This window comes from Trichechus manatus, unplaced genomic scaffold, assembly GCF_000243295.1.
Source record: "Trichechus manatus latirostris isolate Lorelei unplaced genomic scaffold, TriManLat1.0 scaffold00021, whole genome shotgun sequence".
Classification (NCBI taxonomy): Eukaryota; Metazoa; Chordata; class Mammalia; order Sirenia; family Trichechidae; genus Trichechus; species Trichechus manatus.
The window spans coordinates 8,802,672-8,829,732 of record NW_004443957.1 but is presented as its reverse complement, the minus strand read 5'-3'; the positions used below and the strand labels follow the sequence as shown (position 1 = coordinate 8,829,732).

Below are 27,061 nucleotides of genomic sequence, written 5' to 3'. Positions count from 1 at the left end.
GAAGGGATGAGACCAGTGGAGTATCTTAGATGGCTGCTCACAGGCTTTTAAGACTCCAAACGCTACTCACCAAGGTAGAATGTAGAACATTGTCTTTATAAACTGTTGTCTGATATTAAGATTGCTGCCCTATCTCTCTTTTGATAATTATTTTCATGGAATATTTTTTTCCATCCTTTCACTTTCAACCCATTTGTGTCCTTGGGTTTAAGGTGTATCTCTTGTAAACAGCGTGTAGTTGGATTGTGATTTTTTTTAAATCCATTCGCCACTGTCTGCCTCCATTTACATTCACTGTAATTAGTGATAAGAGGTGACTGACTTCTGCAGTTTTCCTGTTTGTTTTCTGTGTGTCTTAAGCCTTCTTTGTCATTCAGTACTGTTTGCTTTTGTGTTTTGTTGGTTTATTGTAGTGAGCCTTTTTGGTTCTTTTCTCCTTTTGTGTATATTTTTTAATATGTTTTCTTAGTGGTTACCATGAATATTACATTTAACAGCTTGTTTTTATAACATTCTAGGGTAAGTTGGTGCCAACTTAACTTCAGTAACATACAAGAAATTCTGTATACCTTGCCTCTCCCTCCCCTTTTGTTGTTAATACTAATTCTTTATATTTCATGTGTCCTATTACATAATTTTATTCTTGCTTTTTATATATTTGTTATTAAATAACATGAAGGATGAAACATTTAGAATAATCAAGCATGCAAGCCCACCTTTTTAAATCATAATTGTGAGGTAGTTTTTCCAAGCGTCATCGCTCTGTGTCCTGGACTTGAGTGACAGCAGGGCTCTGTAGTCTCTGCATGGGTAAGCGAAGTGTTTTCCCCTGTACAGGATAAGGCTGACCCTGCCTGCAGAGGCACTTGTGTCATCAGCCACAGATGGCAGTCTGAGAATTGGTGCCGGATGGAAATGAACAGGCAGGGTGGGTACCTGCTTTTGGCCGTTGTGGCTCGGGCAAGTAAATGGGCACCTGAGGGCTTCGAGTCTGCATGTTTGGGAACATTGGTGGTTTGGCCCATTGCCCTGGAAACCCAACTGTTTAGTGTTCAGCTTTAGCCCCTGTTTGTTGTGTTTTACATGAAAGGCTTTTGCGGGTTGAGGTGGGAACACAATGATATAATAGTAATGAATACTTACAGAGCATTTACTGTATATCACGTGTTAGTGAGTGCATTTATTGATATTTTTATTGTTTGTTTTGCATATCATCAGGCCTAATCCCAACAGTTCTTCCTGCGGAGCCCCGAACCCTGTGCCAGACCTCAGCCAGTAGGCTGCCTGTTTGCTCGTGTGCCAGGGGGAGGCCTGGGTGTGACTGTAGCCTCAGTGCGGTGCTTAGTGCTCCCCGTCCCTCTAATGAGCGCTCCAGTTTGGATGATACATTGTAAGGTCATCTGTTTATATACATCAGCTCATTTAATCCTTCTAACAATCCCATGAAAAGGCAGTATTATACGTATACTTTCAAGGATAAAACTAATGCTTGAGAATGCAGGCACGCTGATGTGGGCTCAGTGCTCAGGCTGAGAAAAGAAATGCTGGTGTGGACTGACTACAGTGTTAGGCTTCTCTTCAGAAGGCTGTGTCCTGCCAGTGGAGTGGGCATAAAAGACCTTAGCTGAAGTCTTGAGATGGCTCACAGAGACAGAGGTAAGGAACGGCAGTGTCCTCAAACAGGGACTGATAACCCCGGAGAGTTCCTTTCTCCTGTGGGAGGACCAGTTGCTTATACAGATTAGGGGATGACTCTAGTGAGGAAAAAAATCATTGTAATTTCTTCTCACAGACTTTTCATTTGTGTGTCTGTGAGTGTGTATGTGTTTTCTAAAAAGCTTTTTATTAAAGAAAGGAGAATTATAAACCTCTTTAATCTTCCAAACAGATTTCCTATGATTAAAAATGGATTACGTATTGCTGCTGAAGTGGGAATTTTGGAGGGTGATTTATGTGAATAGTTAAAACAAAAAGCTTCCTAGAAGATGTTCATTAGACTTGAAACATTAAAGAATCAAGAGTTGGGGAAGGGAGCAAGTGGAGCCCTCGCAATCACTTGGGGGGCTTTGGCTGTGGTGTGAAGGCTGCTTTTGTGGGCAGAGTTGTGAATCGGAAGGCCCTGAATAAAAAGATGCTTTTACACCCCAGTCTGGCCCTAGAAGAAGTGCAGATTTGACCACATGGACCTCTTCCGCCATCCAATTATGAGACCAAAGTGTGATTGGGAACACCCCTGGGACCAGTGTGGCGGGAAGCATCCTGAAGCAGGTGGACCCTCACCTGTGGTTCACAGAGAGAGTGGGGGTTAGAGTGGGTTGGGGTTTGGAATGGCTTTCATGGGGAGGGACCTGGGAGGCTGGGTGATGTTGGGATGGAGGCAGTAGAGAGTGTTTCCGAGAATAACAGAGAAGAAGGGTTGGCCAGGGCTGAAGGTTAGAGTAGAGGGCCATTTACTAAGTAGCACAAGACCTTGAGTTGGTGGGATGAGTTATAGAAGTTCTTGAGACAGGTAGTGGGGGTGGAGCATGATCTGACAGTGGAGCTAGGATGACCTGGAAAAGAATGACTGGAGGCAGCAGGGTTAGCTGTGAGACAAGTATACACTGAGAAACAAGCCTTTAGGCAGTGAACCCTGAAGTCAGAAAGCTAATAAATTTGTTTCACAAATCTGTTGGTTTACCCTCCTTTGGAGTCCCTGGTAGCACAAACGGTTAAGCGCTAGACTACTAGCTGAAAGGTTAGGGGTTTAAACCCACTCAAAGGCACCTTAGAAAACAGACCTGGCTATCTGCGTCCGAAAGGTCACAGCCTTGAAAATCCTATGGTGCAGTTCTACTCTGCACACGTGGGGTCGCTCATGAGTCAGAGTTGACTTGATGGCAACTGACAACAACAACAACAACAACAACAAAACAACCACCACCACCACCACCCTCCTTTTAGACATGGGTTTCTGTAGTCTCGGCTCCAGTTTACGTTTCGTGCAGCGTGGATCGAATATGTCAAAGAGAATCAGATGTGCAAATGTGTCCCGTCTGCGCGGTGAGCTGTGTGAATGCTGAGCTCTGGGCAGAGCCTCAGGTGCACAGCACACCTTCTCCTCTGGTGGCCACTGTAGCTCTCCTGCTCAGAATGGAAATGCTCAGGGGTTGGGAAGAACAGCAGAACTGTGACCAAGGTTTTAAACTCTCTATTCCTGAGTCATTTTCAAGCTGAGTGGATCCCCTGCTTTTCTCTATATGGCTTGTAGTTCATTTAAAAAATGCTATAGTGGTTTTAAACTTTTTGTGACTCGTTTCTGCCTCTCCTGATTTGTGTTTTTCCCATGATTTAGGGATATTTTGAGAGAAAAAACAGACTGTCTGTTCTGTGTGTGCTCTAAGGATGGAACAGAAAATGTTCAGGGCTGCTTTTATATATGAACCATGAGGGGCAGGGAGAGGCAGTGAACCCCGTAGTGCCACATGGGGCTGGGCAGGACAGCCTAGTGACTCCAAGCATGGCTCCTTGGAGTTGAATCTTAGGTCTGTCATGTCGGGTAGCGGGGTGGGGGTGACTGGCCTCTGCTCCTCAGTTTCCCCACATATAAAATGAGGATAATATAGCATTGTGTGAGGATTAAATGAGATAATGCAACTAAAGCACATAGAGTTGTGTATTGCACACTGGAATAACTCAGTAAATTGCTCACTGCTGCTGCTCTTATGTGGCTCCTAGACTTTTTTTGTGTCCAAGCTCTGAGGGTCCCTCTCAGCTGGGCTTTTCTGTTTTTGTTTTGTTTTGTTTTTCCCCGTCTCCAGGAGATTTTCTAGGAACTTTTCTGGTTAAAGTGAGACTGGGAATACAGATGCATTAAAAGTGAATTAAGAGGGGTTTTGACATCAGTGTGACCTTCTTGATGAATCTGGGAAGTTGCGGTAGTTTTCTTGGGGTAGGTAGGTTACTGGCAGACCATTGGACCTTCTGGGGCAAATCAGTGCTCTTCTCTCTAAATGTGAGATGGCACACTGCCGGGCAGAAGCTGATAAAGGGGAGGCTGAAGGAATTGGCCATTCCTCGCTTCCAGAGTATGTGTGTGTGTATATATGTTGGTGTGTGTGTGTGTGTGTTTCACGATGAATCCAGCCACTTAGTGTTGACCAGTTAAGCTCTCAAGGTGTTCAGACACACTAAGACATCACTGCACTTTCAGTGCGAGAAACCCAAATGGGCTTTCTCTTGCCAACTGTAATTGTAGAGATTGTTTTAAAGTTTAACTTCTGATTCTCACTTTTTCCTGGAGTCCTGGTGTTGCAGTGTTTAAGTGCTAGGCTGCTAACTGAAAGGTTAGTGGTTTGAACCCACAACTGCTCTGCAGAAGAAAGATGTGGCATTCTGCTTCTGTAAAGATTACAGCATTGGAAGCCCTGTGGGGCAGTTCTGCTCTCCTACAGGGTTGCTATGAGTTGGAATTGACTGAATGACAGTGGGTTTGGTCTGGATTTTGGTTTTCACTTTTTTAAATCCCAGAGTCAGCACTTGAACTGAAACAGTTTTGCTGTCATGTCTCTCACTTTGATTAGCTTCTTGAATTAAATTATTAGGTTGCCTGGAACCAAAGCTTCTTAAAATGAAAACTCTTTCATTTGGGAAATTTATGTAAGATCAAAAATGGGAGGTTGTTTCACTAAGAAAAGAGAAAATAGCCTGAATACAGAATCAGAGCTTAAAACCTGAAATCAGAGTACAAAATATATTGCTGTTTTCCAGCATTACCTGAGAGGTGGCCACAGGATTCACATTCCAGCAGCATCTTTTTATTGCTGTTCTTTGTGGTAATCTTTTAAGATCCTCCTGGTTACAAGTGAAAGGAGTGTGCTTTGGACTAGCTTAAGTAAAACCAAACCCGTTGCTGTCAAGTCAATTCTGACTCCTGGCAACCCCTTGTGTTACACAGTAGAACTGCTCCATAGGGTTTTCTTGCCTGTAATCTTTACGGAAGTAGATTGCCAGGCCCTTCTTCTGCGGCAACACTGGGTAGGTTTGAACTGCCAACCTTTTGGTTAGTAGCTGAGTGTAAACTGTTTGCACCACCCAAGGAACCAAGCTGAAGCAGGGGAAGGGATTTATTGTGGGAATATGGGGGTACCTCATGTTACTGAAGTCCCTAGGTGATGCAGTTAATGTGTTTGGCTACTAACCAAAAGGTTGGAGGTTTAAGTCCACCCAGAATCACCTTAGAAGAAAGGCCTGGTGATCTACTTCCAAAAAATCAGCCGCTGAAAACCCCATGGAGCGCGGTTCTACTCTGACACACATAGAGCCACCATGAGTCAGAATCGACTCAATGGCAACTAGGCTGGTTTTTGATCTTACGAGAATAGCAGTGAGGCAGGGAGTTGGGCCTGGAGGGTGCTGGACTGTGGCTGCCGCCACCTTGGCTCAGCTGCGCTCCCCCCACCATGCTTTGGCTTCTTCTCTCTGTGGAGGGGTTTTCTCTGCTCTGGGATACCTGAGTCCACTTGCTCTGGCTTCAGCCTCCTGGCCTGAGGCTGAGTCTCCTTGGGAGACCAATCACCTTCACTTAATCTGGGTGTCCACTCCTGGCTCGTGCATGCCTGGGTGTGAGGCTTGCCACGTGTGGGTGGGGGCAGTTCTCATGAGAGGGGTCAGTGCAGACCACCCCTCGCCCCTGCAGGTGCCATGGTGCCAGGCTGGGTGCAGCACCTGTGGCCACAGGGAATTCCGGAGCATGTAGGCTGCCTTTGTTCTCATGAGGTCTCTGAGGATTGGGGAACATGTTTTTACACCTTTCCCCCTGACGTCAATTTACAAGGATGGGGGGACAGGCGTCGCACTCAGTCTGGTTTGAGAGGGCCACTTGGAGCCACTGTTTCCTTGCTGGGCTGTGTTTTGTCATTTTCCAAGTAGCTTAAGCATCAAGCCTTTTTCTTGTTTGCGTTTGGGGTAGTGAGGGAAGGAGAGTATGGGTGGGTGGGGAGAGATCATGACTGTATTTCTTGAGATTCCTGCACTGTAGGTTGTTTCCTGTGTGCTTGCTGAGGGGACAGGGTGATATTCGGAGGGCCAGGTCTGGTTTGGGCTGTCAGACAGGACACAAGCTTGCTTGGAGCACGCATCTTTTCTAGTGACTCAGAATGTCTTATTGCACTTTGAAAATGCTCAGAATAGTCTCACCCACCTTGGTTTTGTTCCACGTTCCACAGCCCATTCAGTGCATACTGAGCTTTCACCAGTGACTTGGTGGGAGGAAGGCAGAAGAAAGACAATGTGAATATCTCGGCATCTCCTGCCCTGCCTTCCACGTGTTTGTTTGTGAGCTTGTGCGGGGTTTTCTTCAAGTGCTTTGGGGAACAGCAGTGCATAGGGACCAAACAGAGTACTTGTTGTTTGAAGAGCTTGGAATCTCTGCTTTTTCTGCCTTTAAGATCTTCGTGCATCGAGAGAGCAGCATCTGGTGGGAGGTTAGAGCCCCAGAGCTGAAACCACCAGATGAGCTTGGTTGAGTCAGATGTATGATGTCTAGAGCCGCCTGTCTAGCAGCACCAGGGCTGTGACTGTCAAGCTTGAAGACTGAAAATACAGTTGCTGTTGAGTCGACTCTGACTCATGCGACCCCATTGTGTCGGAGTAGAACTGTGCCCCATAGGAATTTCCAGTGCTGATTTTTCAAAAGTAGCTCTCCAGGCCTTTTTTCTGAGGCACCTCTGGGTGGACTCAAACCATTAACCTTTCATCTAGCAGCTAAGGACGTGAACTGTTTGTACCACTGAGGAGGTTTTGAGAAAGATGAGCTTGCACTCTTCTAGGCATCAGTCTTCTTTGTACCAATTTCTTTCTCTTCTCCCCTCCTTAATTCAGCATCTAGTTTGCCAGGCATTTGCCTGCAGTTTATACTTGGCTCTATAAAGGAACCAAGGGGCATGGTTACTCCCAGCCAGGAAGCCACTGTGCAGGGACTGTGGGGACATGAGAGAAGTAGAAGACATGGCCCTCCCTCAAGAGACCTGTATAGGAGAGCTAGAGAACAGTGTTGGGATAGTAGCGAAGCAAATGTGACATTATAGTACAGCCTCCTCTGCAAAATGCTGACGAAATGGAGGAGCATGGGTCATTATTGAGTGGATTTTGAGGCACGTGAAGGAGACATGAATCCTAAACTGGACCTTGGGAAATGTGTAGGATTTGGATGGGTGAGGATTGTGGACATTCTAAATGGAATCAGCTCAAGCAAAACATAACAGGTTGGTGGCTGGGTTACACCTGGGCTGTGGATGTAGAACCTGAGGGGGGAAAAAACCCGTTGCTGTCAAGTCTATCCCAACTCATAGCGACCCTATAGAACAGAGTAGAACTGCCCCATAGGATTTCCAAGGAGCAGCTGGTGGATTTGAACTGCTGACCTTTTGGTTAGCAGCTGAGCTCTTAACCACTACACCACCACTGCCCCACTGAGGGACCATTATATCCCATCTTTGGCATGTTAGTTTCTTGGTTGAGGTTTGTGCCAGTCCTGTATTCTCTGCCCCTTCAGTAAGAAACAGATGCATATGTTTCCTCTCATCTGTAAAATAGAGATCATAACACTGTACTTTGTAGGGTTGTGAAAATAAGAGGAAATGTATATGTTTATGTATGTGGCAGGTGTTTAATAAATGGTGATTATTATTAAGAGTAACGTTTATTGTCTGTTATGTACTGGGCACTAGACTTGGTGCTTTGTGCCAGCTACTTTGTTTTGATATTATCTGCTGTCTTCGGGACATTTAGTAGTTATTTTCTTTGTTTCTTGATTGTGGCTTTGTTTGTTTCGCCTGCTTTTTTGTTTTATTTGGTTATGTCTGAGCAGGCAGGCTGTGCATTCTTTGTTGTCTGCTCATCTGTGGACACGGTATTTTTCACCTCTTTGTCCAATGGGCAGTGCCAGTTGCTCAGCTGTGGTGCAGCAGGACAGGTCCAGCTGAAGGGGAGGGGCTGACAAGGTGAGCAGGGGGTCAGTGCAGGGCAGATTCTGGTAGGCTGTGCCTGTGCTGCTCGGGAGTGCAATGTTTAGTGCACAGTGCAGATAGGCAGGAGGGAAGGGACTGGGGAGGATGTGATGTGTGGAGCTAGGTTGGGTTTGGGAAAGAAGAGAGAGAGGAGAGAGAAACAGGAACCCCCTACCCCACCCCCCAAAAAAAAAGTGCTGAGGGAGCCTGCTGTTGGAGTGCAGAGATGATAAACCGAGAAATGAAGGGGAAAAGAATGCCCCTAGGGATTCCACCAGCACAGCTGTGCAGATCAGGGACGTGGTTCCCAAGTCGAGCAGTACAGCTAGAAGGGGTTAAGCTGATATACAGCGCCAGGTATTCAGGAGACAGGAAAAGAAGACAAGTAGAAAGAGTCGAGAAACTGAGAAATGAAGAAAAATAAAAAGGAAGAAAGAGTGAGAAAACAAATGAAAAAAAAAAAAATGCCCTCAGGAATCCCACCAGCGTGACAGCACGGACCGGGGAAGCAGTTCCCCAGCCGAGCGGCACTTCACAGCCTGTCAAGAAGAAGCAGAGATGACACAAAGAAATGGCACTGAAGAAGCTGGCAGGTGTGGGTGGGGTGAATCCGCACGGCACGGAACCAGCTCCTCCCGTGCTGCAGTCGTGGCCGCTGGCAAGTGGCAGATTAGTCTGCCGGGAAGCAGCAGATCAGCCTGCCAGAGGCCACAGATCGGCCTGCCGGGAATCCGCAGATCTACCCACAGGAAGCAGCGAAGGCTGAGCCGGGGAGGCAGGTTCGGGGGTGGGAAAGTGTGTATCGCTGGTTACCGTGTGCTCTTTCTCCTGCTGGAGCTCTGTAATCTGCTTTCCCGTACTCTCTGTCCAAGATGGTGGATCGATGCCGCGTTAGCTGGTAAGGGACCTCTGCTCATAACTCTCCTCACTCTTTGTTCTATGCCAGTTTCTTATTCCATTGGTGCTTGGTTGAGTTCTTTATCTCTTCATTTGATGCTTAGGGTTCCAGGATTGACATTTGTCTCTGTTTTACTTAGTTTTTCGGGTCTCTGCTATAGAGGGCATGGCATGATGCTTCTGTCTACAGTGCTGTGTTGGCTCCGCCTCCTATATTATTCTTCTTGATGGTGCCTCACTCCTCCATGACCTGTAGACTTTCTTTTTCTTCAGTCTTTTTTCTGTTTGTTCCTCATACAGATTACTATCAAGGTTTGTTCTCTATCGCACTGATTCTTCCTTCTGTTGTTGCCACTCTACTTCCGTGTCCTTCCATTGAGTTGTTTAGTTCTGTTATTTTATTGTTAAGCTTCTGAATTTCTAGTTGTTTTTGTAAGGATTCTGTTTTTTTGAATTTTTTTTTTGTTCTTGTATTGTTTTCCTGAATTCTTCTAGACTTTTTCCCCATGTTTTCCTTGATCTCTTTGAGGAGGCTTAATACTGGTTTTCTGAAGTATTTGTCAGGTGGTTCCATATATGTTCTTGCTCAGCGAGCTTTTCTATTTAGTTGGTTCGTTTGCTTGAGCCATCCTTTCCTGTCTCTTCGTATGATTTGTAATTGAATGCTGTCTTCGAGACATTAAGGTTTTATTTAATTTATGTATATATTTCTTTATTGTATGTTTGTCTTTATTTTTTGTTTATGTATTTGTTTTGTTTTGATATATCAGAAGCTTAATTTTTTCCATTTCTTTTTAGAGTACCTATTTTCCTTTGTATTATTTTAATTGTTGTTTTGTGATATTGGTCTGTATATGACTGGTGTTGCCAGTTGGCTAGGTGTGAATTACTCTCACTGGTGGGTATGGCGGGTCGCCTGCGCACGAGGTCTTCTATCATTAGGCGCATATGTCTCCCCTTATAGAACTGCGTGGAGGCACAAGAGCAGGTCCCTTCCCTGATGTGAGGTGCCAGGTGTAAAGTGGTCATTTTCCCTCTGCAGTTCCTTAGGGACAGTGTGGTCCTTCTGTGTTTGCATAGTTGGGTGGCCTCTGGAAAGCAGGACGAGTCATTGTCATAGTCACAGAGAAGCATTGCTACCCAAATGGTCAAGGCAAGCCCCTATGCAGGCATGAGTTGGTGTCACAGTGGCGGGGGGGAGGGTAAGGGGGCTCAGCGCATGTGCATACAGTCTGCAGGATTAGGTAGGGTGTGGGACAGATGTCACTGCAGCCATGAAGGGTAGGGTGGATGTGACACAAGCTCGACTGCCAGCCCGTGCAGCCAATCAGTGGGTGGGGCTCAAGGGTGCCCTGCTGGCTTGCAGAGCTGGTTGATGGGTAGGGGCTGCACAAATGGGAGGAGAAGGGGGGGCGGCATGGGGCCAGTTAGGGGATGGACTTCTAATTGTTACTGTATGGTTTTACTGGTCAGTAGGTGGTTCTGTCCAAATGAACAGGTACCTCCACTGATAAGTAGTCCTGTGACTAGTTCCTAACTTCCCTCCCTTCTTTGCACTCGCCCGGGACCCTGGAGTTCTTGCCTGCCTCCCTGTACTTTCTCTTTGCCCCTCCGTGGATGTGCGCTCCCTGTCTTATCTATCCCATCCCGACTCTCTTATGATTCCGTCTGTCTCACTTTGCCCAGGACCACTTCCCTGTGTTTCCCTAGATTCAAGACTATGGCACTCCTGCGCATCACCTTCTCAGGCTTGTTTAGACCCAGCATGCGTCCAGCCCCACTTACTTCTTTCCAGGCTTGTTTATACAGTATCTGTGCCTCTGGCTGTGTTTTCCATGAAATTGCTTTTCTGGGCTCCTCATCTGGGGATGCTGCTTGCTGCCTTACCAAAATGGCCACACTCTGTCGGGCCAGCAGGCAGGGCACAGATGATCCATGAATCTCCATGTTCCTGCTATTCTCGTTCTCTCTCTCCTTCTAATCAGTGCTTGGTTCAGTTCTGAAACCTTCCATTTGATGTTCTGGGTTCTGAGGTTGTTATTTATGTCTGTTAGTTTCCAGAGTCTTTATTGTAGGAGAACGTTATGGTGTGTCTATCTAAGCCACCATCTTTTTTTTTTTTTTTTTTAATTTTTTTTATTGTACTTCAGGTGAAGGTTTACAGAACAAAATAGTTTCTCATTAAACAGTACACATGTTGCCCTGTGACAATGGTTAACAACCTCACAACACATCAACACTATCCTTACTCAATCTTGGGTTCCCTATCATCAGCTTTCCTGTCCCCTTCTGCCTTCTGGCCCTTGTCCCTGGACTGCTGTGCCTCATTAGTCCCATTTGGTTTTATGGGGCTTTCCACTCCCCCTAAGCCACCATCTTAACCAGAAGCCTCATTCCACAAATCTTTATTGAGTTACCTACTAAGTTGCAGATATTATTCTATGTGAATAGAACAGACACAGTCCTTATCCTCATGGAACCTACATCTACACAGCAGATTGTGAGGCATCACTGCTGCGTTCCTGCCTAAGAGATGAAAAACTTTGCAGCTGCACAGCCTGAAAATGGGTGAGCTGTGACTAGAACACAGCTCTCCTGTCCTAGTGCAAGGCTCTTTCCACTGAGCCACTCAGTTATGCAGAATTGAGAATCAAGGGCTACTTCACAGGCAAGTCAGTCCTTGAATTCTTCATAGAGTTAGTCTGCACGTAGACTTTCCCCTGCTGTTTGTGTCAGTGGCTCGTCTCACTTGAGTAAGCACTTTGGGTCAACATTGCTGTTGAAGTTGTTGCAGCCGCTGTGGGTGTTACCTTCACCATTGAAAGGAGCAGGCGTGGGGCCCAGTGCCAGTTGGGTGTGTCCTGAGGACCTTTAAATGCCAGTGGGAAGGGAATCTCAATGCTTGGTAGTTGGGAGCCCTGAGAACCTGGGGCAGGAAGGCTGAGAGGGCATCAGAATAGATATCCGGGAGGTGAGTTGAAAGTCATTGTCTGAGTTGGAGATCTCCATTGCTGTGATCTTATTGGCTTAATAGCTTCATTGCTATTTGGACGCTGGTCTCAGTTTGAGGGGTGGTGGTGGTAGTGGATGCTAAAGCCGTTGGTGGAAGCACTTAAGGTGAGATTTTGGAGGGATGGAAAATGAGGGCGGATGGTGCGGGTTGGAACTTTCCCAAATGCAGACAGCATGTGGAATTTCAAATACTCTTCCCATTGCTTTCAAAGGCCCAGTGAGTGATGTAAGCCCATTTGTGCTCATTAAATAAAAGAGGTCATGCACTCTGTGAGGTGCTTCCAAAGGAAGGGATCATGGTGTTACCACGTGGGCTGGATGGAGCATTGATTTGGAAGGTGGTAGGCCGTGATTCCCCGTTCTGTCTGTGACTCATTGCTGTGGCTAAGGGCAAGTCATTGAATGTCCTTCTTCACAGAATAATGTCAACATGTGCTGTGTGTCTGACTCACAGGGTGAGGCAATGGATGAAGGACGTAATCTCTGTGCTGAGGTTGACATGACTGAACGAAAGCTGTTGTGTTACAAGCCTTGGGTGTCAGATTCTCATTTCAAGGAAAGCCAGTTTTGATGTATATTTCCTTTATGTTCGCAGCTGGCTACAGTTAGAATTGGAGGTTTCCACCATATTTAGTTATGTTCCTGGTAATGTGAGATTCTTGAAAGTATGCCACAGTGATTGCTTTTTGGCCACCTTAAATATCAGATTTTCAGTTTAGTTTACCTTTTATTTTCACACTTCATTCTAGTAAGAGATTTAACCATTCCTTTCCTTTCTCTACTATCACCTAGTAGTTTCAAACTGTTACTTGTGAATTTTCTCAAGTGAATCTTGATGAAATTCAGGAAGGCATTTGGGATTAATAAATTGACATTTTCTGTATTACCTCTTTATCTTTGAAAAAATTGTTTATAAGTGGTAGTGAGATGGGAGGAACTTCTTAGCAAGAGGAGGGGTGATTGGGCTTAACTAAGCACTGTGACGGCATAAATGCTAGAAACAAGCTGTGACCGACATGGGTAGAAATTCTGTTGAGCTCTTAAGCCCTGGGCACAGCATAGTGAGCTGGCCTGCGGGAGTAGAAATGATGATCCAGAAAGCTTGCACTCAGTTCACCTCTCAGAGTCTAGTCCAGAGCACTGGATGGAGTGTTCGGAATTGTTGCAGTAAGTGTATGATGGTAACGTTGATAGTAGCAGTAAAGGTGATGGTTGTGTACTACTCTACCGTTTACAAGCTGCAGGCCTCTTACTGATAAGGGCACTTAGCCATCCACAGTGACTGGAGCGTGTTCCCCTCCCTCCAGTGCCATCACCTGCAGGGTCACAGTGACTAGCAGTGTTTGAGTCACAGGATACACCCAGGACATTTCTTTGCTTAAATGTTATGGCTGTCCATCAGTAGGGCCCTAGTTTGATGGCTTGGAATGTAAGGTCTGGCAGGACTGAGTCTTCTCTCCTCTCTCCAGCCTCAGTTCCTCTTGCTTTGCCTTGCCAGAGCTGGCCAGCAGTCTCCCCCCAGTGTGTGCTCCCCTCCCTTTGGAGCCTGGGTCACTTCACGCCGCCCTTGTGGAGGAATGCCATCTCCAGCCTCTGCAGTCCTGCCGTGAATGATTCATTTCAGGTCTTGCTTTCTCTGGAAGGACTTACTATCACCCTTGCCTGTTTAAAACAATTTAAAAAAGAAAGAAAAAAACAACTTATTATGAAGTTCAAATATACATAGAAGTAGACAGAATAGCACCAAAACCAAAAACCTGTTGCCGTCGAGTCGATTCTGACACCTGGTGACCCTATAGGACAGCTTAGAACTGCCCTATAGGGTTTCCAAGGAGTGGCTGATGGATTTTGGTTAGCATCCTGAGCTCTTAACCACTGCATCACCAGAGTTAATTAGCACAGTAGAGGCTAATTCCAGGGCTCGAACTGCTCAAAGGAGGAAGGAGCTGGCAGTTCTCCTTAGGAAAGATGTGGAGCAAATGGACTGTGGTCTTTCAGTCTTCCTGAATATACTGAGTTCCTTGAGAGCCTTGAAAAGATAAAGGCTAGGGTCTTGGAACCTCCTACTTATTTTTGGTCTGAGAGCCCTTCCCATGAATTCAGTGACCAAAAATGTCATGGGATGGACAGGACTTACCTTGACTGGGCCACCTGGGTTCCACATGGCATTGAGGGCAGCACTGACCTGGGAATATGGATTTTCTGTGGGAGAGCCCAGCCCTATGGCTGTTAAGCTCATAATTATGGCCTGTGGTTACTCTGCTCTAATCACCTTTCTGACACTGGACAGTCACACTATTTGTCTGCACCACCGGTTGTTTTTTATGAATATTATTCTCTACCAAACAGCTTCCCTCCTTCGTATTTTGTCTATTTGATTAAGTCGAAAAGATTTGCCCGTGATCTGTAACCTGATCTCCACTAAGCCATTATTCTCTATTCTTCTTAAATTAAAAGACTTCCCAATCTTGGTGATGCCTTGTTGGCTATTGAAGACTGCTAAGTCTTTGAAAGAGCCTGATATCAGCACAGATGGGGACATTCATAAATGAAGATGCGATAACCCATCATAGTTACAATATGGGGTCTCTTTCCCCTATGGGATCTCTTTCCCCAAATCAGACTAAATGAGATTGGGCTAAGGAAGTTGCATAAGCCAGAGGGGATGAGAAGGAACATCTGGTAAGTGGTCCCTGTGTTTTTCAAATTTTGCAGTTTGCTAACTGCCCCTCCCTGAGGAATGTCACGCCAAGCCTGGATTGGAGATTGATATGTCATGTCTTTTAAATTAAAGGCAAAATGAGTGATGAGAGACAAAAAGTTTGCTTTCAGCCAAGAATGTGTCTTAAATTTTGTATCTTGTAACATCGCACCTATGGGAGATGTCAGTAATACCAACAAATTCCAAAATTGTACTGAGAGATAGTGGGAATTTTTCTCTTGAAATCATAGATTTGGTGGGCAAGAGAGTTGTGCATTTAGAGAGAAGTTTGGTAGCTGCTTTCAGACAATGAGAAAAGTATATTGAAGTGTGAAAGATAAAAAGGCAACTTTGTATTAGACAACTAAACTCTGAGAGCTTTTGCTACTCTGAATCTTACTATTCTGTTTAGGTAACAAACTTGAGCTTCACGTCATGCTTCATACCATCACTAATTCAGAATTGGTATGTGTGTGCCCTCCTCTTCCAAAAATGACTTGAGGTAGAACTTCTATTTCTTCCTTTTGTCTGTCTTTCCCTCCCTTTGTTACATCTTTCAGTGGCCAAAATATGCCAAACAGTGGATAGGGTGGTAGCCCCCCAAGAGCCTATGGTCTGGGTGGAGGCAGGCGTGTAAGTAGATAAGAATGCCATCGTGTGGTGAGGCAGGGGTGTATGCCAGGGTGTTAGGGGACCAGTGGAAGGATACCTAATTTGCCTAATGGGGATAGGGACCCCTGAGCCATACCCAAAGGGTGAGTGGGATTACCCAGGCAGGAGTGTGTGTTTGCTAGTGGGAAGGTGGGCACAGGATGGCCTGGGCTTATGGGACAACCTGAGCAAACATGCGGATGGGAAACTCCGTGGCATGGGGAGTGGACGAGTGTACGTCGGGCCATACCATCAATGGTGTAGAGGCACAGAGCCCAGGAGGGAGGGCACAGGCAAGGCCAGGTCAAGCGGGGTACTCCCTTTAGGAGCTTAGGAGAGGGCATTGTGAGGAGTATAAGTGGGGGTGGTGTGGTCAGGTGTGGCGATGTCAGCTCATTGTGGGAGCTGTGTAGAGGTGGTTGGGAATGGGATGAGTCTGGAAGCCTGTGGGCTTGGTAACAGCATAACTCTAAACTTATAAGGGGAGCTACAGTCTGAGGCCTACTAGATGCTGAGGCTTTGGAGAATTAAGGGTGCAGGAGGAGAGGGCCTCTCCACATCCTGCCTCCACTGGGCCTCGCCCATCCCCACAGCGAGTAGAGATATGTCAGTGCCACTGGACAAAAGTAGGAGTGAGGAAGACACGCCCATCACAGAACCCCCAAGTGGTATGACTGTGTCATCATCACTATAGGCTTACGTTGCCTCTGCATCACACTGTCCTGAGGCAAACAAGAGACTGAGGCAAATTGAAGAGCAACTACATCTAGCCCATGATCAGTAGTGCCCAGGACTGTAAACGTTAGACCATCGCCTCTCTAAGTATTCGGAGTGTGAGGAGTGGTGGATTTACACAGCTGACTCTTGTTCTAGGTGTACAGTATTTCTATAACTTTGTGTCTAATCACTCACTCTGTGGGTGTATTTCTGATGGTAGGTTAATGGGTGGGGGTAATATGCTGTGTCCTACCCCTCGCCCCTGCTCTTTTGGATGGTGCCCTGCACTAGAGCCAAGAAAGAGCCTTAAAACAATGCTCGCTGCCATTCGGGCTGCCTTGCAGAGTGGAGTGTAGACTGTCCTGTCTTATTTGGGAAGAGGGACTTTGCAGGGTCAGCGATCCCTCAGTCAGTCCTGCTGGGTGCCCTACAGATGCTGGCGTGTATGATACACACATATCATTGTTCTCGCTTGGTTTTTCTATTTGCCTGCTTTGGAAGACTGTCTTCATAGTTGGATTTAAAATTCATTATGAAAAGTTTTTTTTTTTTTTTTTTTTTTTTTAAGAATTGAATATATTTGAGCACCTTGCTGTGTACTTTAGTATCCTGCGGTGATATACTCACATTATAAATTCATCAGTAATATTTTCTTCCACCCCATGCACATGTCTGGGTGGGTGAACTCTTTCAAGGTGTGAATTATTGCATTGTAATTCATTCCTTATTACCCAAGTATTGCTTATAGGGCACCTACTATGGAGAGCATAGGCTACGAAAGGAAGACAACATCTCCTCATGCTTTTAACCCTTAAAGCCAAGCCTCTGTTGACTTCAGACCCCTCTGAGGAATAATTGACTCAGCGGCCTTTGTGATGTATGCTTGGGATGGAAGAACACATTTCATGGTACTGTTGGCCTCAGATGTAATTCCGTTTCTTTTGTAGAGTTTCTCATTGCAAGTTTGGTGATTGCAGGAATGGTCTGAGTTCTTGTCTCTATGCCTGTGTTTGCTGGCTGAGGACAGGAAGCGCACAGGACTCGGTAAGGCCATTCTGTGAGGGCCCGTTGTGGCGCATGGGCAGCACCTCCCAGCCTGTCCAAGGCCATCTGTTGTAAATTATTGCTGCTCCTTTCCCATATAGGTCCTTTGTTATAGATGCTGTCACGCACCCCACTCACCATATGCAGATATTTCTAAAGGCAAAGTACTTGAGAATGTGTGTAGGGGGTGGTAGAGAAAAGCAGTCATGTTTCTCCAGATCCTGTGGTTGCAAAGGTATTTAAAGGTGCAGGCCAGCCGTCTAGTACTGTAATGCCATGAGGTGGTTCTCACCCCTAAAACACCCTGCAGTCTTCCTCTGTGTTCTCTGTCGTTGGGGCAGCACAGAACCCAGCATCTACATCACTGTGTACTAAGTATTGATCCCTCTTTGGGTCTTGTATAACCAGGCTTGGGAACACTGGTTTCCAGGTTTGGTGCAGAGAGTAGCCACTTCTTAGGTAGGGTGTGAAGGGGAAAGGAAAAGCCTGGTGTTCTCTGGATATTTGAGAGTCAATGGAGAGGATTTTCTGGATTATCCGTAATCCTTCCACAAAGCCTTTCTTCCTAAAGCACGAGTGAGACTTGTTATGCACACACGTTTTTACTCAGTAGCCACATGCTGCTGTTAGTGGTGCATAAGTAATTTGATATATTTTGGGCACTCTTATAATTTTATGATGAGTTTGCTATTCATTTGTAGTCTGTTTCTAATCTGGCTCATTAGGAATTAACAGACTTGTCTCATGCTCAAAATAGATAGGTTGCCAGGATTGAAAGCCAAATTCTGACTGCAGATACACTGTGAATTTTTTTCTATTTCTCAGTGCTTTTTGTTTCCTATTCTCCTCTCATTTGCTACTGGGGGAGAAAACCCACAAATCTAAATCTGAATTTTCTGGAGTAGCTAGATACCTGGACACCGAAAAAGTTGCTTAACTCTGTTAGTCACTGTGCACCAGAGCATTAGATTTGAAGAGGACCACAGCATTCCCTCTTCCACCTCCTGCTACACAGAGCAGGTTTTCCCCTGCCGCATCCCTGAAGAACAGACATCACCCTCCTGCTGGAAGACCTGGAGCATGTGGGAATTGGCCTCAGAATGACGTCTAGGCCATTTGGGAAGGATCTGTAAGAGCTCGATTTTCTTGCTTGCCCTGAAGTTATCTGCCTCTGCAGCTTCTAGTTAGCTGATAGCGACCACCGTGGAACATTCTGGTTGTAATAACCTTGCGCATGATAACCTCTCAAATATTTAAAGACTGCTGTCATGCCACCTTGTACTACCCAGCAGATCTCCCTTCTTTCAGCTAAGCATCTCTAATTTGTTCACATTTTCAGGTTTTGAGAAATTCTCAACCATCATACTACCCTGCCCCAGTCACCCTCCTGCTTATTGTAGCTTCTTAAATGCAGCTTCTGTTCCCTTTGTATGTGATCTGACAGTCCATTATACTTTATGTTAGCCCAGAGTACAGGGCCACTATGATTTTCTTCGTTAAGTAAATTAAGTGGCTTTAGAAAAGCACTTACCACCGGGTCTGGCAGTTAGAAAGCACTCATTAAATGCTTGTTTCTGAATGCTGCTGTGCATTAACTCATAATAAGGATTTATTTGATCTAAACCTGACTGTCAGGGGTTGGGAAACTTGTGTTTATCCTCCACTGTACCACCTATGGAGCTTCTAGACTGATAGAGACTAGGAAGAAAGGCCTGGTGATCTATTTCCAAAAATTAGCTCATGAAAACCCTATGGATCACAATAGAATATTGTTCAGTATAGTGCTGAAAGAATAGTACCCTAGGTTGGAAGGCAGTGAAAGTACACAGTGACCACAACAATGGACGTGACCATATCAATGATGGTGAAGATGGTGCAGGACCGGGCAGTGTTTTGTTCTAATGTACATGGGGTTGCCATGAGTTGGGGGCCAGCTTCATGACAGTAACAGCGATGACAGCACACCACCTCTCTTCCCCCTGCTGGGTGGAGATACCTCAAGGAATGCCAGTTTGACACAACAGCAGTTTGAGGGTTCACTGGGGAGGCAGCAGGAACGAATTGGGCTGCATTTGGAACACAATCGACCTCGGGTGATCCATCTCTCCCTAGTGGTAGATGGACAGACAGCCCTGGGGCTGCTTCTAGGCAATGCCCTCCAGGGAAGGCCTCTGCTGGCTGTGTCTGCAAGTATAGGCAGATGTGGAAGGTTGAGCAGCAACCCCCCGCCGCCCCGTGTTGAAGGTTGAACTTGACTAAAACCTCTTTAATGAGTTTGTGGGACACAAACTAGGCAGTGGACCAGGTCAAGATGGAAACTGGGGTGGGGGAAGGAGGTGAGACTTGAAGGACGGGGGACATCACTTGGGAGGAGGACAGGCTCTGGGTGGGTTAAGGATGGGAGGGCAGAGGGGTTGGCTCTATGCTCCCTTCCACGACTTACTGCTCTCTGTTCCTCACAGGAGTGGATGGTGAAGGGAAAGTCTTGTGGAGATAAAAAGGCAGGTCTTTTGCTGGTCCTGTGAGCCACGGGATCCTGGGGGCAGCCATCTTCTGATCTGGTGTCCACAGCTCCAGAAGGCACAGAGATGGGGGAGGCCAGGAACACCCCCAACACACACACAAATTGCAGAATCATCCAGACTTCCTAGGGGAAGCACAGTGGACTCCTTTCTTGTCAGGGGGCTTGGTGACCATCTGTCAAACTGATATGGAAGCACCATGGAGGGCAGGGCACCTCATTGTAGATAACAGCTCCTTGGACCCTGGGAAGTCTCATTGGAAGCTCTTCAGCTGGGCCCTTATGGTTAAATTCTGATCTCATAGCCCTTTTTAAAAATGGAGTCTTGACTTTTTTTCTTAAATCACTTTGTATAAGCTGTTTAATAAATATCACAAATTACAACCCATTGTCTATTTCTGGCTAATATTTTCCCCAGATGTTTTCTTTTTCAAACAGGGAGACATAGTGGTTAAATTCTCATTCTTTTCTTTAGTCGTTTCTTCTATTGCTTTTAAGCGTAGAATGCCTTTCTCATTTAGAAATCAGATAAATAATATTTAATTACATATCATTCTGGTGCTTGGTTTGTTTGCTTGATTTTGGTATTTATATTTTCACCGTCTGAATTTATTTTGGTATTTGTTGAGAAGTGAATATCTGAATTGAATGTTTCCCCCTCCTAATAGCTAACCAGTTGTTTAGGTGTGACAGCTGTTGGCTGACTACTTCTTCATATTCATGGCTGTTTCCTTGGTCCTCCCCTGTCCCAGGCTGGTGTCAGAGGAAGGGGAGTCCCTACTCCTGGGCAGAGGCCCAGACCCAGTGGGGGCTCACTTTCTCGGCTCTGCCCACCTTTCAGACCAATGGTGCTCTGTATTTACAAACTCTGTTTCCTTTACTGGTTCACAGGACATCTCATAGTTACAATTTTTTGTTTGTTTCTCACCATCTGCTTTAGAGAATGTCTTTATTATCCTTGAGTGGGAGCGGGAAGGTGCTGGGTGCGAGGGGTGGAATGACAGTGAAAGGGTAAGAGCCGGCGGCAAGCCCACTAACGTCTTGACCTAAGTTGTCTGCACTTTAGCTCAAGGACCCTCCCTGTGGGACGGCTCTCGGAAAATCTGAGTGCAGTCTTGGTGCTGCCACTTAGGGGACCTTGGACAATTACTGAGCAACCTGCCTGAGCTATCTGCCCATGTTTATTTCAGTAAGAAAAGTGGGGATTAAAAAATCTTTCTGGCTTACCTATTGTGAAGCCCAGATGAGACAAAGTATATGGGAGTGTTTTGAATCATCTAAAGTATTAGATAATTCCAAAGCAATATTAACATATTTAATTGAATCTTAGATGCTAAGAATTATAAGATGCATTTTATTATCACTAAGAAAAAAAAATGCTGCCAATTACATTAGGTCAAAATGTCTTACTCCCAATTGTGCAACTCATTCTCATTACAGAGATGTTGAAATGAGACATAATCATGTGGCTTGGAATCAGTGAAATTTGGTTGTTGGGCCTGACTCTTAGGTGGGGTGAGAAAGCATGGAAACAGTGTTTTAGACTCAGGCATGAGTTTTGATGTACTTATGTAAGGGGTGCAGAGGATGATAACCACCAATGCCCATATTTTATTCTCTAATACAGAATCTTCATTTTGCACCAATTCCTGAGGCTCGTTTTCCTCTTTGTGAGTAATTTCACTTTGTGATGTCTTTGAGAAGAAACTGTTCCCTAAGTTTCTTCATCTAATTTCCACTGTGCTGACAGAGAAACTTTGAATTCAGCTGAGGCGTCTGTGCTTTCCTTTCTGTGAATTGTCCGGTGCGAGGCCAGGGAAGCCATCAGTCTGCTGTCTATGTGGAAGTCTTGCTGCTGCATCTGGTTGAGCTACTAGTGATCTTAATAATGCCCACTGCTTCCTGCCCCTTGCAGGGGTGGTGGGAAAGTCCTTGACAACCTGGAGCCTTGGCTTTGAATTTGCTTTCTGGGGTACTATTTATTGCTCCAAGTAACGTCTTTCTGATCCTCAGTTTTCTTGGATAAAAAGTCTTATTCTGGAGCCTTGTCAGGAAGACTACATGAGCTGAGGTGAAGCCGCAGTGTTTGCTGGGCAGACAGTAGACAATAAATACCACTTCCCTTCTTGTCTCTCAGGAGTTGGATAGGGATATAACAGAGTGGGAAGCCCTGGTGGCGCAGTGGTTAAGAGTTTGGCTGCTAACCAAAAGGTCGGCAGTTTGAATCCACCAGCTGCTCCTTGGAAACCCTATGGGGCAGTTCTACTGTGTCCTTTAGCATCGCTATGAGTCGGAATCAACTCGACAGCAGCAGTTTATAACTGAGTGAAGAAAAGTTAAGTTTCACTGTTTTGGTATGTATCAGGTAACTATAACTGAACCTGCACACATTTTTTTAATGCCGTATTGAAAACGCACCTAATCAGTTTGCTTGTCTTATTGTCCAAGATCCCCTTCGGCAAACATGCATAGCTGCCAACTATCTTCTAATGATACTGCCATTGAGCTCCAGGAGAGTGAGGCCCTTACCTTGTTTACAGAGTTGTTGGGTTGTTTTGTGGAATTGTACTCCTTTTACTTTAGGTGAGCATTTCAGAAAAGGCTTACGTCTATCAGGTGCAGTCTGTCCCAAATTCTCTCCTGCTGGGATTTCTGGCATACTCCCATGGCCTCCGGCTCCTCCTTGGCAGACCCCTGCCCTCACCCGCAGTCTCCCTGTTCAGAATGCACCCATCTGTAAAGGTGAGGGCGTTTTCTTCAGATCGTGGACTCTAGAGCTTTGCCTCTGAGACAGGGCTCCTTCTGGAGAACAGACTGTGAGAGTACCTTCAGAAACAAGGGAGCAGTGTTCTCCTTTGATTCTGTTCTTAGAATCTCCCAGACACCGCTTGTTTGTAGCCTCACAGGACATGGAGAGAATTGAGTGGGAAGAGGTTGCTGGTGTTGCCATTTCACAGGGAACCAAAGTGTCATTTAACTGGGCCAAGGTCATTTACAAGAACATACCAAATGAACCTCAGACCAAAGAACTGCTGTCTGCCTGTTTCTTTGCTCCACCTCAGCCCATGTCTTCTCTCTTTGCCTCTTTCCTCATCAGTGTTCTTTCTCAGTGCACGCAGGAAGCGAGGAGAGATACACAGAGAATTTAACGTGAGAGCATTTTTAAATAGTTAGTGGGTTGTTTCTAAATAAAGAGACAAAAAAAAAAAAAGAGAGAGAGACTTAAAACAAAGGTGGATCCTCCTGCAGGGAGCTCCTGTTCCACTTCCTATTTCACTGGGGAGCAGTGCTCTCAGGTGTGTGGGCCTTTCCCAAGGTTTTCCTGGGTGGAACCAAATGGTATTGCTCATGCGAGCATAAATGAGTTCCAGGAGTACAAATGTGTGTGAAGGGGAATTAAATGGTCTGTGTCTTGCTGCTCTGTGGCTCTGTTCTGCATAGGGTTTTGTTTTGCACGGGGTGAATCTCAGCAAGGAGCCAAGTCCATCTCCCAGGCGTCCCCAGGGTGCTGTTGTTCCAGGGAGGCCAGGAGGTGGTGCAGGTGAGGAGTCAGTCCCTTGCCTCCAGGCTTTCCGAGCATTACCTGTGAGGATGCTGCTGATACTCTGAGAGAATTATTTTCTCTTCTGAGGTTGAGGGGAGGATGTAAATAACTTCATATTTGCAGAAGGCGCATTGCTCTGTACTTAAATTCTCCTGGTTCCCAGGCCTCTCCACGTCTGGAGCATCAGGACCCATCTTTGCCAACCCTGGATTTCTGGTTGTGTCCCGGTCTGGATTGCAACCTGGTTAACTGCACACACTGAAGAGAAGGAAAAAACAAAGCTAAATAGGACTTGGCTCAGGATTGGTATTGTATATGGTTTGGCTTTATTTTCTTTCATTAATGAAAATTGAAACAGGCTGAACATTCTCCTTTGACTTCTGTAGACTTCATGTTGGCAATAAAGATTTCCGTCAAGTCTTTAAATAACGTTATTGTTGTTCTCTAGCTTGTTAGTTTTGATTTGTTTTACAAGTAGTTATGCCTCATTCTAATTCCTCACTGATTGCTTTTCCCTTTGATTCTGTTTAGAGATGCTTTGATAGGAAACAACACCTAGCATGTCATTGCTGTGTCTTCCATAAACGCTATGGTCATGGTCCTTCACTCACTTTCTGTCAGACACTGACTCAGCACTGCTGGGGACATGGAGACGGCACCTGCTTTCAAGGAACTGATAACCTGATGAGGCTGGCAGGAAGCTGTTGGCCTTTTCTTGCTGAAGGAAGGGAAGTTCACCACTGATCATTATCAGTGACTTCATCTCTCTGAGCTTCATTTCCTCACATGTAAAATGGGTATACTAATTCCCTTCATGGAGTTTTTGTTCTTAATTGAGGAAATTTAGGTGAAAATATTGTATACATGTAAGATCTTATTGCTAAGCCTGAAGAATTGTGATTTTAGTGTTAAAGCCCAAGTGCTTTTTCTTGTCCATGTGTGTCCCTTGTGATGAGAAATTCGTCATTTTTCTGCTCACTGTCCTAACCCCTAAGGTGGTATTGGCCATGGAAAAGACCCCTGTTATGGATTAAAGGGGAGTATTGTAGCCTGGGTGTACAAAGCAGGCTGGGCCTTCAGCAGTGCCAGCTTCCTCTCCTGCGCCATGAAGGGGGAAAGTTTATTTCTGCATCACAATGCTGGCCCTGGGGCTGGAGGGGAGCCTTTACTAATCCACACCCTAGATGGAGTATAAGCAGATGTGAAAAGCCCATTAGCATCAAGGAAAACTGGGACAAACACATTTTAAAATTAAAATAGAGTAGAAAGAGCGATGTGAGCCTGAGATTCCCTTTTCCTCCAAGTTGAAGAAACCTGAATGGGAGGGTTGGGATTTTCGTCTGCTTTTCCTGTGGCCTTGAAGAGTGTGTGAAGTGTTTGAAATTGCTAATTCTCCACCTCTGAGTTGCCAATAGATACAATATAGGCTAACAGTATGTGAGTTCTCCCTTCTGTAGAACAAGACTTCCTTTCTCCTCAGCTTCTGCAGGAAAAAGAAAGAGAAAATGCCTTGGGCCCTTTGGGTGGATTTTCCGCAGCAGCTTTTCACCTTTTGCTGAGCATGACGTGTAATTGTTGGTGCTGTGGAGTTGGTTTGCCGAAGGTGAAGGAGAGGGTCCTGTGAGCAGCAGCTCTGCTCCTGGTCAGCAAGAGTGACACTGACTGCAGTGTTTCAGTTCTTGTTGAGCACTTCCTTTTTCATTCCTGCTAAGCTGGAAGCTCTGTAAGCCCATCAGTCAGCCCAGAGCCAGTGTATCTGTGGCTGACAACTAGAAACGTGAGAAAATGGCCACCAAGGAAAAGAGCAGTGTAGCAGTAAGGATTTTTTTTTTTTTTTAAATAAAATTTTAGAATAAAGAAAACCACTGAGCCTAATAATTTGCCAATACATCAACTAGGGGGTAAAGATGGAATTAAACAATGTCATTAAAGGAAATTTGGTCCTGTTAGTATCTATGAAGATTAGTCAGATTTCTGGGGACCCATTTGCTCTTGGGCATGATGAAAATAGTCTGTTTGGAATGAGATTCTTTAAACTCAAGGAAGCCTTTAATTGTGCTGTGGGCTGGTTATCCAGGCTGTCAGTTCACAGGATCACAGACTTGTGTAGTGCTGGAAGGGACAGGGAGGATAATTGATCTAGCCTTCTTTTAGATATGGTGCACCCAGGGGTCCAGAGAGCTGTGGCCTGCACAGGGTCACTCTGGTCGTGCTGAAGGCAGATAGAACCAGCCTCCCCACGCTGGTGCTTCTCTTGGTTCTCCAGGTCTCCTGTCCTATTCCCACCACTTTTCTGCTTTTAAGGATTTGCTCAATCTCCACTAGAGGTAAAGGGGTGCTGGAGCTGTTGGGCTGACTTTTTTGTTGGCAGTTCCGCTGAAGGTAGGGTCGGGGTGGTGGTCGAGAGAGTCAAATTACAAAGCAGGCTTGGCCAACTGGTAGTGGTTTATCCTGCCATCCTGGTGCCTCATGTTTAGGGATAGCCAAGAGTTGTCTGAGCACGAGTCACTGCCAGGTGGTTTATAAATAAATAGTAGTGTCGCCTGGGGTTTAGCCAAGAATATGTGTTTGATTTCCTCCCCTTCCTCTGCATAGTTCTGCCACTGGGCAGGTTAGGTTCCCTGCTCTTTTGATTGCCCCTAACCTCTTGTTGGAGCCCTGGTGGGACAGTGGTTAAGAGCTTGGCTGCTAACCAAAAAACGTTGGCAGTTTGAACCCGCTCTCTCTGTCTTTGGATACCCTGTGGGGCAGTTCTGCTGTGTCCTGCAGGGTCACTATGAATCAGAATTGACTCGATGGCAGCGGCTTTGTTTTGTTTTTTGATTTAATCTCTTGTTAAAGCTGCACCCAGGTGGGATTCAGCCTGTGTCCACCCATGGGACTGGGAAGCACAGTGGTGTGTGACTTCTATTTGGAGCCAGCTGCCTGTTGCTGTAGAAATAGATAGCATTGTAACTGGGAGTAATGTCAATGGTGCTCATGAAAATTTACCGTTGCTTTAGCCTGGATTTCCTAGACTGAACCGCTTCCACGGCTGAAGGCTTTTTTGCAAATGTATTATTGTTTCATCTTTTCCCCTCCTACGCCTAATTCTGTCTCTGTCAGTATCTAGATACCATCTTGTTTACGCACCCTCCTCCACATCCCCTCGGTACCCTTTTTCTTAGGGAAAGGCTTCTGTGTAGCTTCGTGGTAAATGAATTGTCTAAATCATTTAGCATAACAAAAAATAAGGCGACTCCCGGTAGTATATTCTTTTATACAACCCAGTTACAGTATTTAAATTTATTCAGAGTATCTCCTTTCCAATTACGAAGTGATACTGTTAAAGGGAAGAAAAAAGTAAGACTTAGGCTTTCTTGTGTCCCTTGTGTTTCTAAAAGAGCTATATCCTTATTTCTTTGCCTTTATTTCATCATCGAACATTTCTAACATTCCTTGTAAAGGTGTGTATTTTGGAACAAACCACAAACTAAATAAGAATATATAGATATGTAGGTAGAAATGCTTAAAAACACTGTAGACGCTGTATCTTTTCAAGTGGGTCATGAGTAATTGTTAGCTAGGGTGCCCCACAATGAGATAGTAGGGACTGACATTGTGAAAATATTGGCAATGTTTGTTGACAGTGCATCCTGAAGTCTTAACATCACAGCTGGAAGAGGAGAGCTTGCAAATAGCTTAAGGTGGCTCATAGGTGAGTAACAGGCTGTGGGTACAGACAGCTTGTGTTCATCACATTCAGATTCTGGCTGTGATTTTTATTTTGCCTTTTTTTTATATTGTGATAAAATATACACAACATAAAATGTGCCATTTTAACTGTTTTAAGTGTACAATCCAGTGGCATTAATCACGCTCAAAATATTGTAACCATTGCCACTATTTGTTTCCAAAACTTTTTCATTATGCAACAGAAACTATACTCATTAAACGGTAACTTCCCATACCTCTTCCTGCCAGCCCCTGGTAACCACTAATCTTAC

At 45.4% G+C, this 27,061-nt stretch overlaps 1 protein-coding gene across 2 annotated transcripts in view; it reads left to right on the top strand.

The window, feature by feature from the left end:
* GALNT2 (polypeptide N-acetylgalactosaminyltransferase 2) overlaps positions 1-27,061 on the top strand; it is a 235,024-nt gene that overhangs the window by 46,343 nt on the left and 161,620 nt on the right. Inside the window, exon 1 of one of the 2 annotated variants that reach the window (XM_023728039.1) lies at positions 22,744-23,941. The exons of the other annotated variant lie outside the window; for it this stretch is intronic. The gene's annotated coding sequence lies outside the window, so the exon portion shown is untranslated. Of the gene's footprint in view, positions 1-22,743; positions 23,942-27,061 lie in introns of those variants that run through there. 2 annotated transcript variants of the gene reach the window in all.